At 48.3% G+C, this 17044-nt stretch overlaps 4 non-coding genes across 4 annotated transcripts; all 4 read left to right on the forward strand.

The window, feature by feature from the left end:
- The first annotated feature begins 3748 nt into the window (after nucleotides 1-3748).
- On the forward strand, nucleotides 3749-3834 carry trnay-gua (transfer RNA tyrosine (anticodon GUA)). The gene is given in 2 exon segments: nucleotides 3749-3785; nucleotides 3799-3834. It is a non-coding gene; the product is annotated as a tRNA-Tyr (tRNA).
- Nucleotides 3835-5477: 1643 nt separating this feature from the next.
- On the forward strand, nucleotides 5478-5563 carry trnay-gua (transfer RNA tyrosine (anticodon GUA)). The gene is given in 2 exon segments: nucleotides 5478-5514; nucleotides 5528-5563. It is a non-coding gene; the product is annotated as a tRNA-Tyr (tRNA).
- A 6930-nt stretch (nucleotides 5564-12493) lies between these two features.
- Nucleotides 12494-12566, forward strand: trnaa-agc (transfer RNA alanine (anticodon AGC)). Its single transcript has one exon. It is a non-coding gene; the product is annotated as a tRNA-Ala (tRNA).
- Nucleotides 12567-13073: 507 nt separating this feature from the next.
- Nucleotides 13074-13160, forward strand: trnay-gua (transfer RNA tyrosine (anticodon GUA)). The gene is given in 2 exon segments: nucleotides 13074-13110; nucleotides 13125-13160. It is a non-coding gene; the product is annotated as a tRNA-Tyr (tRNA).
- Nucleotides 13161-17044: the final 3884 nt, after the last annotated feature.

The following is a 17044-nucleotide window of genomic DNA, read 5'->3' on the forward strand; positions in this document are numbered from 1 at the left end:
CGCTAAGGCCCCACCTCCCCCTCGTACCCCATCTGTTACTCATTTTTATGCACACATTCTTTCTCTCACTCTTCTTTTTCTCCCTCTGTTCCTCTGAATATACCTCTTGCCCATCCTCTGGGTCACCCCCCCCCCCGCTTGTCTTTCTTCCCGGACCTCCTGTCCCATGATCCTCTCGTATCCCCTTTTCCCTATCACCTGTCCAGCTCTCGGCTCTATCCCTCCCCCTCCTGTCTTCTCCTATCATTTTGGATCTCCCCCTCCCCCTCCAACTTTCAAATCCCTTACTCACTCTTCCTTCAGTTAGTCCTGACGAAGGGTCTCGGCCTGAAATGTCGACTGCACCTCTTCCTATAGATGCTGCTTGGCCTGCTGCGTTCACCAGCAACTTTGATGTATGTTGAAGGATCGAGACTTCGTTTACTACGCCGATCATCAATTCCGTACTACAGAGCCTCTCAATGGCACAAGACTGCAGTCCGAATTGCTACGACTCGTGACGGGATAGAGTATCGAGGCATCTAATCACATAACAGGCAAGGCCAGCAGATCACTGGGTCACATTTCAGAGCGCTATGTCCTCACGCTTGCTGCTGTGACAGTACGACAACTCCCACTCGTCCTAAAGTAACACAAAGATAGAAATATTAGATTGCATATAATTAGATGATGAGGACACTCAGTCCTCGTTTACTGTAATTTTAAAAAGCATGCGTTAAAAAATGATACCATGTTCCTCCGGTATGATATCACAGATACACAAGACAGACTTGAACATCAGTCAATGAACGCAAGCATGCAAGTAGAGCAGACAGTGAAGAAAGCTAATGGCATGCTGGCCTTTATAACAAGGGGAATTGACTATAAGAGCAAAGAGGTCCTTCTGCAGCTTTACAGCGCCCTGGTGAGATCACACCTGGAGTACTGTGTGTAGTTTTTGTCCACAAATCTGAGGAAGGACGTTCTTACTATTGAGGGAGTGCAGCGTAGGTTCACAAGGTTAATTCCCGGGATGACGGGACAGTCACACGTTAAAAGATTGGAGCGACTGGGCTTTTATAGACTGGAATTTAGAAGGATGAGAGGGCATCTGATTGAAACATGTAAGATTATTAAAGGATTGGCCACGCTGCAACCAGGCAGCATTTTCCCGCTGATAGGTGAGTCCAGAACCAGAGGCCACAGTTTAAGAATTAGGGGTAGGACATTTAGAACGGAGTTTGGGAAGAACTTTTTCACCCAGAGAGTGGTGGATATATGGAATGCTCTGCCCCAGAAGGCTGTGGAGGCCAAGTATCTGGATGCTTTGCAAAAAGAGATGGAAAGACCTCTTAAAGATAGCGGAATCAAAGGTTATGGGGATAAGGCAGGAACTGGATACAGATTGTGGATGATCAGCCATGATCACAGTGAATGGCGGTGCTGGCTCGAACGGCCGAATGGCCTACATCTGCACCTATTGTCTATTGACCAAGACTAAAACTGACAAAAAACATATAATTCTGCCAAATAGTTACAACAGTGCAAAGCAATACCGTAATTTTCTGAGAGCAGACCATGGGCACCGAAAAAAAAAGTTTCAAGACCCGATGGCCTCATCATCTCACGCAGACGGCAGAAGGAAGAAACTCCCCCTGCCATGAGCTGTCAGCGCAGCGAACCTGCTGATACAGCGTCCTGGAAACACCCGACCACAGTCAGACTCTTAGTCCGTCCGAAAACTTCGAGCCTCCGACCAGCCCTCCGACACCGAGCACCGAGCACCATCTCTGCCGAGCGCATCAACCCAGGCTCCGGCCGCCAAGCAACAGGCAAAGCCGAGAATTCGGGGCATTCCCCTCCGGAGATTTCGAAACGCACAGTAGTAGCAGCAGCGAAGTAGGCATTTCAGAAATTTCACCAGATGTTCCTCCGTGCTCTCACGTCTGCCTCCATCAAATCAGAATTGTGCACGGCCTCCTACTTGACAGATAACAGATATTCATCACCGGAGAGGCCGCGCGTAGCAAGTGTACAGAGGAAGAGACCGACACAAAGGCCCAGATTGAACATCGGTGACCTCTTGTTTGGAACACTTTTACCAATCAGTATAGGTTGAGCGATTCCAGAGTGCACGACCAAGGGATGCAAGAATCTGAATTTCGGCTCATCGTTGGAGGGCACCGTTGAAAGCGAAGGCAGCTGACGACGCTGTTATCGGCATATGTCGTTTCCATATATACGCTGAGGAGCATATCGGCTCATCTGTGTGGTGACACAAGTCGGGAGAAAAATCTTCATATTTCTGCAAGAGTTTTGAAGTGGGAGCTGCGAAACAGAAGAGGCAGATGTGTATTAACTGTACAGGAGCATGAAATTGGAGCGCCCCGCACAAGCGGGCTCTTGGAACAGCAGGTTTGAAGTGTGCGTATGTCTGCAGTGTGTTGTCCCTCCTATCATCGTCCAGGAGAAGCAAATTGTCTAGTGATGATGGAATTCAGTCATTCAGCTTTTCAGCTGATTTGACTTTTATCTGTAGTTTACCAAAAGTGTCGGAGAATGCGGTAACGAAATAGACAGAAATGGCAGATTCCAGAATGCTCTCTTATATAGCAGCGTTGAATTCCAGGAGAATGTTGTGTCGTAGATGCAGATTTACAATCTGTCAGAAGAAGTGGATGACGCGGCTAACTCCTTAGTTCATGATGAAGTTCTGCTTCTGACACATGAAGTCCCGCCGGGGCGTAATGGTACAGGAAAGCTGAATTGGAAAGGTTGCTAACCGTGGTGTTACTGGTGATATGTGGGTGCTGACGGGCCAGACTTTAGCTGAGGTGAATACGCATGTTCACGGAAGCGACGCATTGCACGATATGTTTCGGTGTCTCTGTTAGGAAGTGATTGAACGCCGAATTTTTGTCGCCACATCGAAGTGGAGATATCAATTCCAACTGCAATAACAATCAGTTGTTAAAATAGACAGAAGGATAATTCTTTGTATGCGGGAGAATGAATTGTCGTTTGGGGACATGAAAAGTGACAGTGGCAGAGAGCGACCGTATGTGTGTCTGAGTGGTTGTTGATGATTGAGTGAGTGTGTCTGTGTGTGAGCTGCTGATTGTGCAACGGTGAGCAGCGGCAGACATGCAATGGCGCTTGTGGCGCTGAGCAAATTACAGGAGGTGGGTCGGATGTGCCGGGGAATTAGCTCAAATGGTCGAGCGCTCTCTTAGCATGCGAGAGGTAGCGAGATCGATGCTCGCATTCTCCAGTGACGTTTTGTATACAGAGGCACTCGTCTCATCAAGTTGCTGTGAATGTTGGAATGCACAAAAGATAGGGGTGGCGGACAGGGAGAGGAGGGTGTCTTAGTCAAAGGAAAGGGGGAAATCTGCTACGTTGAAAGCAATTACGACGAAAAGCCAGCTGGCAGCTGGTGTTTCAGTGATGCATGAGCAGCAGGCGTCCATTCAGACAGAAATCAGTTAAGTGGTCGAAAGGAAATTGCCCTGGACTGTGGGGGAAATGGGAAAGCGGACTGGCCTTTGATTTTGACAAGCAAAGTAGATCAAAGAACTGTGTTGGAGTCGCACCGAGAATGGTGAGCAGCTCGGTGATGTGCGTGATCCGGTCGCCTGTGGTCCCTAGTGCTGGAAGGACTAGACATTACAATTGGCAGGCTGTTGCTCTGGGTCGTCAGACACTAGGATGAAAATCTGTGTAATCATTGTCGGTAGCAGCCAACGTGGCGAAGCTTGGTGTCGCTTTTCCTTCGATAGCTCAGTTGGTAGAGCGGAGGACTGTAGAGGAAACGGAGTCATCCTTAGGTCGCTGGTTCGAATCCGGCTCGAAGGATCGGGACTTCTTTTACTACGCGTATCATCAATTCCATACTACAGAGCTTCTCGGTGGCACAAGACTGTAGTCCGAATTGCTCCGACTCGTGACGGGATAGAATACAGAGGCATCTTATCACATAACAGGCAAGGCCAGCAGATCACTAGATCACATTTTACAGCGCTATGTCCTCACGCTTGCTGCTCTGACAGTACGACAACTCTCACTCGTCCTAAAATAACACAAAGATAGAAATATTAGATTAGATATGATTAGATGATGTAGACACTCAGTCCTCGTTCACTGTAATTTTAAAATGCATGCCTTAAAAAATGATACTATGTTCCTCCGGTATGATATCACAGAAACACAAGACAGACTTGAACATCAGTCACTGAAAGTAAGCATGCAAGTACAGCAGGCAGTGAAGAAAACTAATGGCATGCTGGCCTTCATAACAAGGGGAATTGAGTTTAAGAGAAAAGAGGTCCTTTTCAGCTGTACAGGGCCCTGGTGAGACCAGACCTGCAGTACTGTGTGCAGTTTTGATCTCCAAATTTGAGGATTTGCATTCTTACTAATGAGGGAGTGCAGCGCAGGTTCACAAGAATAATTTCCGGGATGGCGGGACTGTCATGTGTCGAAAGATTGGAGCGACTGGGTTTTTATATTCTGGAATTTAGAAGGCTGAGAGGGGATCTTATTGAAACTTAGATAGAAACATAGAAACATAGAAAATAGGTGCAGGAGTAGGCCATTCGGCCCTTCAAGCCTGCACCGCCATTTATTATGATCATGGCTGATCATCCAACTCAGAACCCCGCCCCAGCCTTCCCGCCATACCCCCTGACCCCTGTAGCTACAAGGGCCATATCTAACTCCCTCTTAAACATAGCCAATGAACTGGCCTCAACAGTCTCCTGTGGCAGAGAATTCCACAGATTCACCACTCTCTGTGTGAAGAAGTTTTTCCTAATCTCGGTCCTAAAAGGCTTCCCCTCTATCCTCAAACTGTGACCCCTCGTTCTGGACTTCCCTAACATCGGGAACAATCTTCCTGCATCTAGCCTGTCCAATCCCTTCAGGATCTTATACATTTCAATCAGATCCCCCCTCAATCTTCTAAATTCCAACGAGTACAAGCCCAATTCATCCAGTCTTTCTTCATATGAAAGTCCTGCCATCCCAGGAATCAATCTGGTGAACCTCCTTTGTACTCCCTCTGTTGCAAAGATGTCTTTCCTCAGATTAGGGGACCAAAACTGCACACAATACTCCAGGTATGGTCTCACCAAGGCCTTGTACAACTGCAGTAGTACCTCCCTGCTCCTGTACTCGAATCCTCTCGCTATAAATGCCAGCATACCATTCGCCTTTTTCACCGCCTGCTGTACCTGCATGCCCACTTTCAATGACTGGTGTATAATGACACCCAGGTCTCGTTGCACCTCCCATTTTCTTAATCGGCCATCATTCAGATAATAATCTGTTTTCCTATTTTTGTCACCAAAGTGGATAACTTCACATTTATCCACATTAAATTGCATCTGCCATGAATTTTCCCACTCACCCCTGTTGTTCTGGGTCGAAAGTCACCAGGATGAAAATCTGCATAATCATTGTCGGTAGGAGCCAGCGTGGCGAAGCTTGGTATCGCTTTTCCTTCGATAGCTCAGTTGGTAGAGCGGAGGACTGTAGAGGAAATGGAGTCATCCTTAGGTCGCTGGTTCGAATCCGGCTCGAAGGATCGGGACTTCTTTTACTACGCGGATCATCAATTCCGTACTACAGAGCTTCTCGGTGGCACAAGACTGCAGTCCGAATTGCTCCGACTCGTGACGGGATAGAATACAGAGGCATCTAATCACATTACAGGCAAGGCCTGCAGAACACTGGATCACATTTCAGAGCGCTATGTCCTCACGCTTGCCGCTCTGACAGTACGACAACTCTCACTCGTCCTAAAGTAACAGAAAGATAGAAATATTAGTTATAAGATAGAAATATAAGTTGGTCCTAACGAAGGGTCTCGGCCTGAAACGTCGACTGCGCCTCTTCCTATAGATGCTGCTTGGCCTGCTGCGTTCACCAGCAACTTTGATGTGTGTTGATAGAAATATTAGATTGGATATAATTAGATGATGAGGACACTCGCTCTTCGTTTACTGTAATTTTAAAATACATGCGTTATAATATGATACCATGTTCCTCTGGTATGATATCACCGAAACACAAGACAGACTTGAACATCAGTCACTGAAAGTAAGCATGCAAGTACAGCAGGCAGTGAATAAAGCTAATGGCATGCTGGCCTTCATAACAAGAGGAATTGAGTATAAGAGCAAAGAGGTCCTTCTGCAGCTGTACAGGGCCCTGGTGAGAGCAGACCTGGAGTACTGTGTGCAGTTTTGGTCTCCAATTTGAGGAAGGACATTCTTTGCTATTGAGGGAGTGCAGCGTCGGTTCACAAGGTTAATTCCCGGGATGGCGGGACAGTCATATGTTGAAAGATTGGAGCGACTGGGCTTTTATACACAGGAATTTAGAAGGATGAGAAGGGATCTTATTGAAACATTTAAGATTATTAAGAGATTGGACACGCTGCAGGCAGGAAACATGTTCTCGCTGATGGGTGAGTCCAGAACCAGAGGCCACAGTTTAAGAATAAGGGGTGGGCCATTTCGAACGGAGTTGAGGAAGAACTTTTTCACCCAGAGAGTGGTTGTTATATGGAATGCTCTGCCCCAGAGGTCCGTGGAGGCCAAGTCTCTCGATGCTTTCAGGAAAGAGATGGATAGAGCTCTTAAAGATAGCGGAATCAAAGGTTATGGGGATAAGGCAGGAACTGGATACAGATTGTGGATGATCAGCCATGATCACAGTGAATGGCGGTGCTGGCTCGAACGGCCGAATGGCCTACATCTGCACCTATTGTCTATTGACCAAGACTAAAACTGACAAAAAACACATAATTCTGCCAAATAGTTACAACAGTGCAAAGCAATGCCGTAATTTGATAAGTGCAGTCCATGGGTACCGAAAAAAAAAGTTTCAAAGTCCCGATGGCCTCATCATCTCACTCAGACGGTAGAAGGAAGAAACTCCGCCTGCCATGAGCTTCCAGCGCCGCGAACTTGCCGATGCAGCGTCCTGGAAGCACCCGACCACAGTCCGACTCTTAGTCCGTCCGAAAACTTCGAGCCTCCGACCAGCCCTCCGACACCGAGCACCGAGCACCATCTCTGCCGAGCGCATTGACCCAGGACCCGGCCGCCAACCAACGTGCAAAGCCGAGGATCCGGGACATTCCTCTCCGGAGATTTCCGATCACACAGTAGCAGCGGCAGCGAAGCAGGCATTTCAGAAATTTCACCAGATGTTCCTCCGTGCTCACACGTCTGCCTCCATCAAATCAGAATTGTGCACGGCCTCCTACTTGACAGATAACAGATATTCATCAGCGGAGAGGCCGCGCGTAGCAAGTGTACAGAGGAAGAGACCGACACAAAGGCCCAGATTGAACATCGGTGACCTCTACTTTGGACCACATTTAGCAATCAGTCTAGGTTGAGCGATTCCAAAGTGCTCGACCAAGGGATGCAAGAATCTGAATTTCGGCTCATCGTTGGAGGCCACCGTTGAAAGCGAAGGCAGCTGACGACATTGCTATCGGCCTTATGTCGTTTCCATATATCCGCTGAGGTGCACATCGGCTCATCTGTGTGGTGGCACAAGTCGGGGGAAAAATCTTCATATTTCTGCAAGAGCTTTGAAGTGGGAGCCGCCAAACAGAAGAGACAGATCTGCATTAAGTGTACAGGAGCATGAAATTGGAGCGCCCTGCACAAGCGAGCTCTTGGAAAAGCAGGTTTGCAGTGTGCGCACGTCTGCAGTGTGTTGTCCCTGCTATCACCGTCCAGGAGAGGCAAATCGTCTAGTGATGATGGAATTCAATCATTCTGCTTTTGAGCTGATTTGACTTTTATCCGTAGTTTTCCAAAAGGGTCGGAGAATGCGGCAACTAAATAGACAAGAATGGCGATCCCAGAATGCTCTCTTTGATAGCAGTGTAGAATTTCAGGAGAATATTGTGTCGTAGATGTAGTTTTACAATCTGTCAGAAGAAATGTATGACGCGGCCAAAGCCTTCGTTCATGATGAGGTTCTGCTTCTGACACATTTGCCCCCGCCGGGACGTAATAGTACAGGAAAGGTGAATAGGAAAGGTTGCTAACAGTGGTGTTGTTGGTGATATGTGGGTGTTGACGGGCCACACTTTAGCTGAGGTGAATACGCATGTTCACGGAAGCGACGCATTACACGGTATGTTTCGATGTCTCTGTGAGGAAGTGATTGTACGCTGAATGTTTGTCGCTACATTGAAGTGGAGATATCAATTCCAACTGCAATAACAATCGGCTGTAAAAATACACAGAAATATAATTCTTTTCATGCAGGAGAATGATTTGTCGTTTGGGGACATGAAAGGTGACAGTGGCAGAGAGCGACCGTATGTGTGTCTGAGTGGTTGGTTGATTATTGAGTGAGTGTGTCTGTGTGTGAGCTGCTGATTGTGGAACGGTGAGCAGTGACAGGCATGCAATGGTGCTTGTGGCGCTGAGGAAATGACAGGAGGTGAACCGGATGTGCTGGGGAATTAGCTCAAATGGTAGAGCGCTCGCTTAGCATGCGAGAGGTAGCGAGATCGATGCCCGCATTCTCCATTGACATTTTGTATCCAAAGGCACTCGTCTCATTAAATTGCTCTGAAGTTTGGAATGCACAAAATATAGGGTGGCAGAGAGGGAGAGAAACGTGTCTCAGGCAAAGGAAACGGGGAGATGTCAGAGGTCTGCTGCGTTGAAGGCAGGTAGGCGGAATAGGTCGCTGGCAGCTGGTGTTTCAGTAATGCATGAACTGCAGGCGACCATTTAGTCAGCAATCAGTTCAGTGGTCAAAAGGAATTTGCCCTGGACACTGGGCGAAATGAGAAAGCTGAGTAGCCTTTGATTTTGACAAGCAAAGAAGATAAAAGAGCTGTGTTGGAGTCGCACCGAGAATGGTGATAAACTCGGTGATGTGCGTCATTCGGTCCCCTGTGGCCCCTAGTGCTGGAAGGACTAGATATTACATTTGGCAGGCTGTTGCCATGGGTTAACAGACACTGGGACAAAAATCTGCATAATCATTGTCATAGGAGACAACTTGGCGAAGCTTGGTGTCGCTTCTCTTTCGATCCCTCCGTTGGTAGAGCGGAGGACTGTAGAGGAAATGGAGTCATCCTTAGGTCGCTGCTTCGAATCCGGCTCGAAGGATGGGGACTCCTTTTACTACGCCGATCATCAATTCCGTACTACAGAGCTTCTCGGTGGCACAAGACTGCACTCCGAATTGCTCTGAGTCGTGACGGGATAGAATACAGAGCCATCTAATCACATAACAGGCAAGGCCAGCAGATCACTGGGTCACATTTCAGAGCGCTATGTCCTCACGCTTGCTGCTCTGACAGTACGACAACTCTCACTCGTCCTAAAGTAACACAAAGATAGAAATATTAGATTAGATTAGATTAGGTTATGAGGACACTCAGTCGTCGTTCATTTTAATTTAACGTACAATGCATTCAAATATGATGCAATGTTCCTCTGGTATGATATCACAAAAACACAAGAAGACCCAGACTAATAGTGACAAAAACGACATAATTCTACCATATAGTTACGCAGTGCAAAGCAATACCGCAATTTGATAAGACTAGATCATGGGCACGGGAAAAAAAAGTGTCAAAGATCCGATGGCCTCGTTATCTCACGCAGACGGTAGAAGGAAGAAAATCCCCCTGCCATGAGCTTCCAGCGGCTCGAACTTGCCGATGCAGCGTCATGGAAGCACCCGACCACAGTCCAAAGTCTGAGTCCGTCCGAAAACTTCCATCCTCCGACCAGCGCTCCCACTCCGAGCAGCGAGCAACCTCTCTGCCGAAGGCTCCCATCCGGGCCCCGGCCGCCAAGCAACAGGCAAAGCCAAGGATTTGGGGCATTCCCCTCCGGAGATTTCCGATCACACAGTAGCAGCGGCAGCGAAGAAGGTATTTCAGAAGTTTAACCAGATGTTCCTCCGTGTTCTCATGTCTGCCTCCATCAAATCAGAATTGTGCACGGCCTCCTACTTGACAACTAACAGATATTCATCACTGGTAAGGCCGCTCGTAGCAAGTGTGCAGAGGAAGAGACCGACAGAAAGGCCCAGATGCAACATCGGTGACCTCTTCGTTGGAAGACATTTAGCAATCAGTCTAGGTTGAGCGATTCCAAACTGCACGGGCAAGGGATGCCAGAAACTGCATTTCGGCGCATCGTTGGAAGGCATCGTTGAAATGAAGGCTGCTGACGACATTGTTATCGGCGTTACGTCGTTTCCATATATCCGTTGAGGTCGAATTCGGCTCATCTGTGTGGTGGCGCAAGTCGGGAGCAAAATATTCATATTTCTGCGAGTGATTTGAAGTGAGAGATGTGAAACCTAAGAGGCAGATGTACATTAGGTGTACAGGAACATGAAATTGGATCGCCCTGCAGAAGCGAGGTCTTGGAAAAGCAGGTTTGCAGTGTGCGTATGTCTGCAGTGTGTTGTCTCTCCTATCATCGTCCAGGAGAGAAGCAAATCGTCCATTGATGATGGAATTCAGTCATTGAGCTTTTCAGCTGATTTGTCATGTGGCTGTACTTTTCCAAAAGTGTCGGAGACTGCGGCAACGAAATGGACAGGAACGGCAGATCCGAGAATGCTCTGTTTGATAGCAGTGTAGAATTCCAGGAGAATGTTGTGTCGTTGATGCAGCTTTACAATCTGCCAGAAGAAATGGATGACGCGGCCATCTCCTTGGTTCATGAAGATGTTTTGCTTCTGACACATGAGTTCCCTCCGTGGCGTAATAATACAGGAAAGGTGAATGCGGGAAGATTGCTAACAGTCGTGCTGTTGGAGATATGTGGGTGTTGAGGGGCCAGATTTCAGCTGAGGTGAATATGCATGTTCACGGAAACGACGCATTGCACGGTATGTTTCGGTGTCTCCATGAGGAAGTGATTCTACGCCGAATTTTTGTCGCTACTTTGAAGTCTAGATATTTGTCATAGTCCGGTCCGCGATGTCCATATTCCGGTTCCCGGTCCGGTTCATCGACCCTTGCTCTTGGTTTTCCTTTCTACCCTGTTTCTGTCCTTGTTGAGCCAATTGAGGCAGCTGATGCTCGTTGGGGCTGGCTGCATAAATACCTTCAGAGACCAGGGCGTGGCTGCCGGATTATTTTTGTCCTAACACCTTGGATCCCTTCCTTTGCCTTCTGTTTCCTCGCCTGAAGCACTGCCTTGTCTTGCTGGAAACGCTCGCCTTGTCTTGCTGGAAACCATCGCCTTGTCTTGCTGGAAACGCTCGCCTTGTCTTGCTGGAAACCATCGCCTTGTCTTGCTGGAAACGCTCGCCTTGTCTTGCTGGAAACGCTCGCCTTGTCTTGCTGGAAACCCTCGCCTTGTCTTGCTGGAAACGCTCGCCTTATCTTGCTGAAAACCCTCGCCTTATCTTGCTGGAAACCCTCGCCTTGTCTTGCTGGAAACACTCGCCTTGTCTTGCTGGAAACGCTCGCCTTATCTTGCTGAAAACCCTCGCCTTGTCTTGCTGGAAACGCTCGCCTTGTCTTGCTGGAAACACTCGCCTGGTCTTGCTGGAAATGCTCGCCTTGTCTGGCTAGAAACCCTCGCCTCGTCATGCCTGCAGTCTTGTACTGTAGCCACCCTGTTCCTAACTCCCTTCCTGTCCCTTGCCTCCGCCCAGGGAAGCCAGGCCGTCTTGCCGTTACTGGGGTTGGTTCTGTCCCTTCCTGTCCCTTGCCTCTGTCGGGTGGTGATCCGCGCTCTGCCCAGGAGTAACTCGCCCTGCCCAGGTGATCGATGCCGTGCCGAGGAGGAGCCTGCCAAGTCTCGCCTCAAGTCTCCAGCCTCCAACCTCGCCTTGCTTCAAGTCTCCTGCATCCAGTCTCCAGCCTCGGACCGCCTCAAGACACTTGCATCCAGTCTCTAGCCTCGCCTCGCCTCAAGTCTCCTCCCTCCAGTCTTCGGCCTCGCCTCGCCTCAAGTCTCAAGTCTCAAGTCTCAGGTCTCGTCCCGCCTGCCTGCCAAGACTCGTCCTTGTCTGGTTCTGGGGCCGAGCCAGAGGCAAGACCCAGGTACTGGGTCCTTGTGCAGTCTCTGGCTCGGAGTCCAAGCCCGGGCTCCTATCTCCCTTGTTCAGTCCTGTTCTAGGTTCCTGGTTTTCCTGTCCATGTCCTTGCCATCGCCCTGCAACCTAGTCCTGTCCCTAGTAGTTCAGTGTCTGTGTCATGTACTTGGGTCCGTTCCCAGCCCGTGCCCGTATGACAATATCAATTCCAACTGCCGTTACAATCGGTTGTAAAAATAGACAGAAGGATAATTCTTTTCATGCGGGAGAATGATTTGTCGTTTGGGGACATGAAAGGTGACAGTGGCAGAGAGCGACCGTATGTGTGTCTGAGTGGTTGGTTGATGATTGAGTGAGTGTGTCTGTGTGTGAGCTGATGATTGTGGAACGGTGAGCAGTGGCAGGCATGCAATGGTGCTTGTGGCGCTGAGCAAATTACAGGAGGTGGATCGGATGTGCTGGGGAATTAGCTCAAATGGTAGAGCGCTCGCTTAGCATGCGAGAGGTAGCGAGATCGATGCTCGCATTCTCCATTGACATTTTGTATCCAGCGGCACTCGTCTCATTAAATTGCTCTGAAGTTTGGAATGCACAAAATAAAGGGGTGGCAGAGAGGGACATGAACGTGTCTCAGTCAAAGGAAAGGGGGAAATATCGTAGGTCTCCTGCGTTAAAGGCAGATACGAGGAAAAGGTAGCTGGCAGCTGGTGTCTCAGTAATGCATGAGCAGCAGGCGACCATTCAGAGAGAAATCAGTTCAGTGGTCAAAAGGGAATTGCCCTGGACACTGGGCGAAATGAGCAAGCTGAGTAGCCTTTGATTTAGTCAAGCAAAGAGGATCAAAGAGCTGTGTTGGAGTCGCACCAATAATGGCGATGAGCTCAGTGATGTGCGTAATCCGGTCGCCTGTGGCCCCTAGTGCTGGAAGGACTAGACATTACAATTGGCAGGCTGTTGCTCTGGGTCGAGAGACACTAGGATGAAAATCTGTATAATCATTGTCGGTAGGAGCCAGCGTGGCGAAGCTTGGTGTCGCTTTTCCTTCGATAGCTCAGTTGGTAGAGCGGAGGACTGTAGAGGTAAATGGAGTCATCCTTAGGTCGCTGGTTTGAATCCGGCTCGAAGGATCGGGACTTAACAGGCAAGGCCAGCAGATCACTGGGTCACATTCAGAGCGCTATGTCCTCACGCTTGCCAACTCTGACAGTACGACAACTCTCACTCTTCCTAAAGTAACACAAAGATAGAAATATTAGATTAGATATGATTAGATGATGATGACACTCAGTCCTCGTTGACTGTAATTTTAAAATGCATGCGTTAAAAATGATACCATGTTCCTCCGGTATGATATCACAGAAACACAAGACGGACTTGAATATCAGTCACTGAAAACAAGCATGCAAGTACAGCAGGCAGTGAAGAAAGCTAATGGCATACTGGCCTTCATAACAAGGGGAATTGAGTATAAGAGCCTTCTGCAGCTGTACAGGGCCCTGGTGAGACCCACACCTGGAGTACTGTGTACAGTTCTTGTATGCAAATTTGAGGAAGGACATTCTTGCTATTGAGGGAGTGCAGCGAAGGTTCACAAGGCTAATTGCCGGGAAAGCGGGACAGTCATATGTTGAAAGATTGGAGCGACTAGGCTTGTATACACTGGAATTTAGAAGGCTGAGAGGGGATCTTATTGAAACATAGATAGATAGATAGATAGATATACTTTATTAATTCCGGGGGAAATTTTGTTTCGTTACAGCCGCACCAACCAAAAACAGAGCGTAAGTAAAGCAATACAAAAAACCCCAAAAATGAAACACCAAAATGCAAACTATGCCAGATGGAAAATATGTCCAGGACCAGTATATTGGCTCAGGGTGTCTGACCCTCCACGGGAGGAGCTGCACGTTCGATGGCCACAGGCAGGAACGACCTCCCGTGCCGCCAAGTGTTGTATCACGGTGGAGTGTGGCAAAGTCGAACAGTAAAAAGTTCAATATCCAGTCTGTAAACACGTTCCTCGATCGTAATATACCCCGGATTGTATCATCCGTTGTTAAACAGATCTGTAAGCACCGAACTCCTTTATGCTCACCGCTCTCACTGCACTTCCGGTCAGGCGGAACGGTATTAAACACCGAACTCCTCTTCTCCAAAAGTCTCTGTTGTCTCGACCCGTTCTTCTTTCCTCGGGTTTGTGACCCCCTCTGTGTGTTTTCCCCCGGATTTCAGCAGGGGTGTCCACCGCTCTGTTCGCTCAGCCGGCCGGTATTTGCTGGTCCGTGGAATACACAATGTGACCTTGCTTCCGTCCCGCTACTCGGGATGTAACCATTTCCAGCGCTAAAGAAAACCCAAATAAAACTCTCTCTTCCAGCATGTTAGAGAGGGTGAAGCATCGACGTGTTACCGTGAGGAAGAAAAATACAAAAAATAACGTAAATTGAAAAGTAAAGAAGAAAGTAAGTAAAAATAGATCGGAACGGCTGTACCGGGCTCCATTTATGACCGGCGCATGCTACTAACGATATAAGATTATTAAGGGATTGGACACGCTGCAGGCAGGAAGCATGTTCCCGCTGATGGGTGAGTCCAGAACCAGAGGCCACAGTTTAAGAATAAGGGGTAGGCCATTTAGAACGGAGTTGAGGAAGAGCTTTTTCACCCAGAGAGTGGTGGATATGTGGAATTCTCTGCCACAGAAGTCTGTGGAGCCAAGTCTCTGGATGTTTTCAGGAAAGAGATGGATAGAGCTCTTAAAGATAGCGGAATCAAAGGATATGGGGATAAGGCAGGAACTGGATACAGATTTTGGATGATTAGCCATGATAACAGTGAATGGCGGTGCTGGTTCGAGGGGCCGAATGGCCTACTTCTGTACCAATTGTCTATTGACCAAGACTAAAATTGACAAAAAACACATAGTTCTACCAAATAGTTACAACAGTGCAAAGTAATACGGTAAGTTGATAAGAGCAGACCATGGGCACCGAAGAAAAGTTTCAAAGACCTGATGGCCTCATCATCTCACGCAGACGGCAGAAGGAAAAAACTCTCCCTACCATGATTTCCAGCGCCGCCAACTTCCCGATGCAGCGTCCTGGAATAACCAGCCCACAGTCCGACTCTGAGACCGTCCGAAAACTTCGATCTTCCGACCAGTCCTCCGACACCGAGCCCCGAGCACCATCTCTGCCTAGCGCATCGACCCGGGCCCCGGCCGCCAAGAGGATTCGGGGTATTCCTCTCCGGAGATATCCGATCACACAGTAGCAGCGGAAGCGAAGCAGGCATTAAAGAAATTTCACCAGGTGTTCCTCCGTGCTCTCACGTCTGCATCCATCAAATCAGAAATGTGCACGGCCTCCTACTTGACAGATAACAGATATGCATCACCGGAAAAGCCACGCGTAGCAAGTGTACAGAGGAAGAGACCGACCCAAAGGCCCAGATGGAACATCGGTGACCTCCTCGTTGGAAGACATTTAGCAATTAGTCTAGGTTGAACGATTCCAAACTGCACGAGCAAGAGATGCCAGAATCTGAATTTCGGCTCATCGTTGGAGGGCACCGTTGAAAGCGAAGGCAGCTGACGACATTGCTATCGGCCTTATGTCTACTCCATACATCCGCCGAGGTGCACATCGGCTCATCTGCGTGGTGGCAGAGGTCGGGAGAAAAATCTTCATATTTCTGCAAGAGCTTTGAAGTGGGGACTGTGACACAGAAGAGGCAGATATGCATTAAGTGTACAGGAGCATGAAATTGGTGCGTCCTGCACAAGCGAGCTCTTGGAACAGCAGGTTTACAGTGTGTATATGTCTGCAGTGTGTTGTCCCTCCTATCATCGTCCTGGAGAGAGACAAATCGTCCAGTGATGATGGAATTCAGCCATTCAGCTTTTCAGCTGATTTGACTTTTATCTGTAGCTTTCCAAAAGTGTCGAAGAATGCGGCAACGAAACAGACAGGAATTAGAGATCCGAGAATGCTCTCTTTGATAGCAGTTTAGATTTCCAGCAGAATGTTGAGTCGTAAATGGAGCTTTACAATCTGCCAGAAGAAACGGAAGCGACGCATTACACGGTATGTTTCGGTGTCTCTGTCAGGAAGTGATTGTACGCCGAATGTTTGACGCTACATTGAAGTGGAGATATCAATTCCAACTGCAATAACAATCGGTTGTAAAAATAGAAGGACAATTCTTTGCATGCGGGAGAATGAATTGTCGTTTGGGGACATGAAAGGTGGCAGTGGCAGAGAGCGACCGTATGTGTGTCTGAGTGGTTGGTTGATGATTGAGTGAGTGTGTCTGTGTGTGAGCTGATGATTGTGCAACGGTGAGCAGTGACAGGCATGCAATGGTGCTTGTGGCGCTGAGCAAATGACAGGAGGTGCACCAGATGTGCTGGGGAATTAGCTCAAATGGTAGAGCGCTCGCTTAGCATGCGAGAGGTAGCGAGATCGATGCTCGTATTCTCCATTGACATTTTTTATTCACAGGCACTCCTCTCATTAAATTGCTCTGAAGTTTGGAATGCACAAAGGATAGGGTGGCGGAGAGGGAGAGGAACGTGTCTCAGTCAAAGGAAAGGGGGAAATCTGCTGCGTTGAAAGCAGATATGAGGAAGAGCCAGCTGGCAGCTGGTGTTTCAGTAATGTATGAGCAGCAGGCGTCCATTCAGACAGAAATCAGTTAAGTGGTCGAAAGGAAATTGCCCTGGACTTTGAGGTAAAAAGGAAAGCGGAGTAGCCTTTGATTTTGACAAGCAAAGAAGATCTAACATACAGAGAGACTTTGAGGAAAGAGAAGCAGAATAAACGGTGTAAAGACAATAAGGTAGCAGGGCTGAATGTGTGTACAAGCATTAGGAACAAAGGTGATGAACTGAGAGCTTGGATACATACATGGAATTATGATGTAGTGGCCATTACAGAGACTTGGCTGGCACCAGGGCAGGAATGGATTCTCAATATTCCTGGATTTCAGTGCTTTAAAAGGGATTGGGAGG

This window comes from Mobula hypostoma, chromosome 1 (assembly GCF_963921235.1).
Source record: "Mobula hypostoma chromosome 1, sMobHyp1.1, whole genome shotgun sequence".
NCBI lineage: Eukaryota > Metazoa > Chordata > Chondrichthyes > Myliobatiformes > Myliobatidae > Mobula > Mobula hypostoma.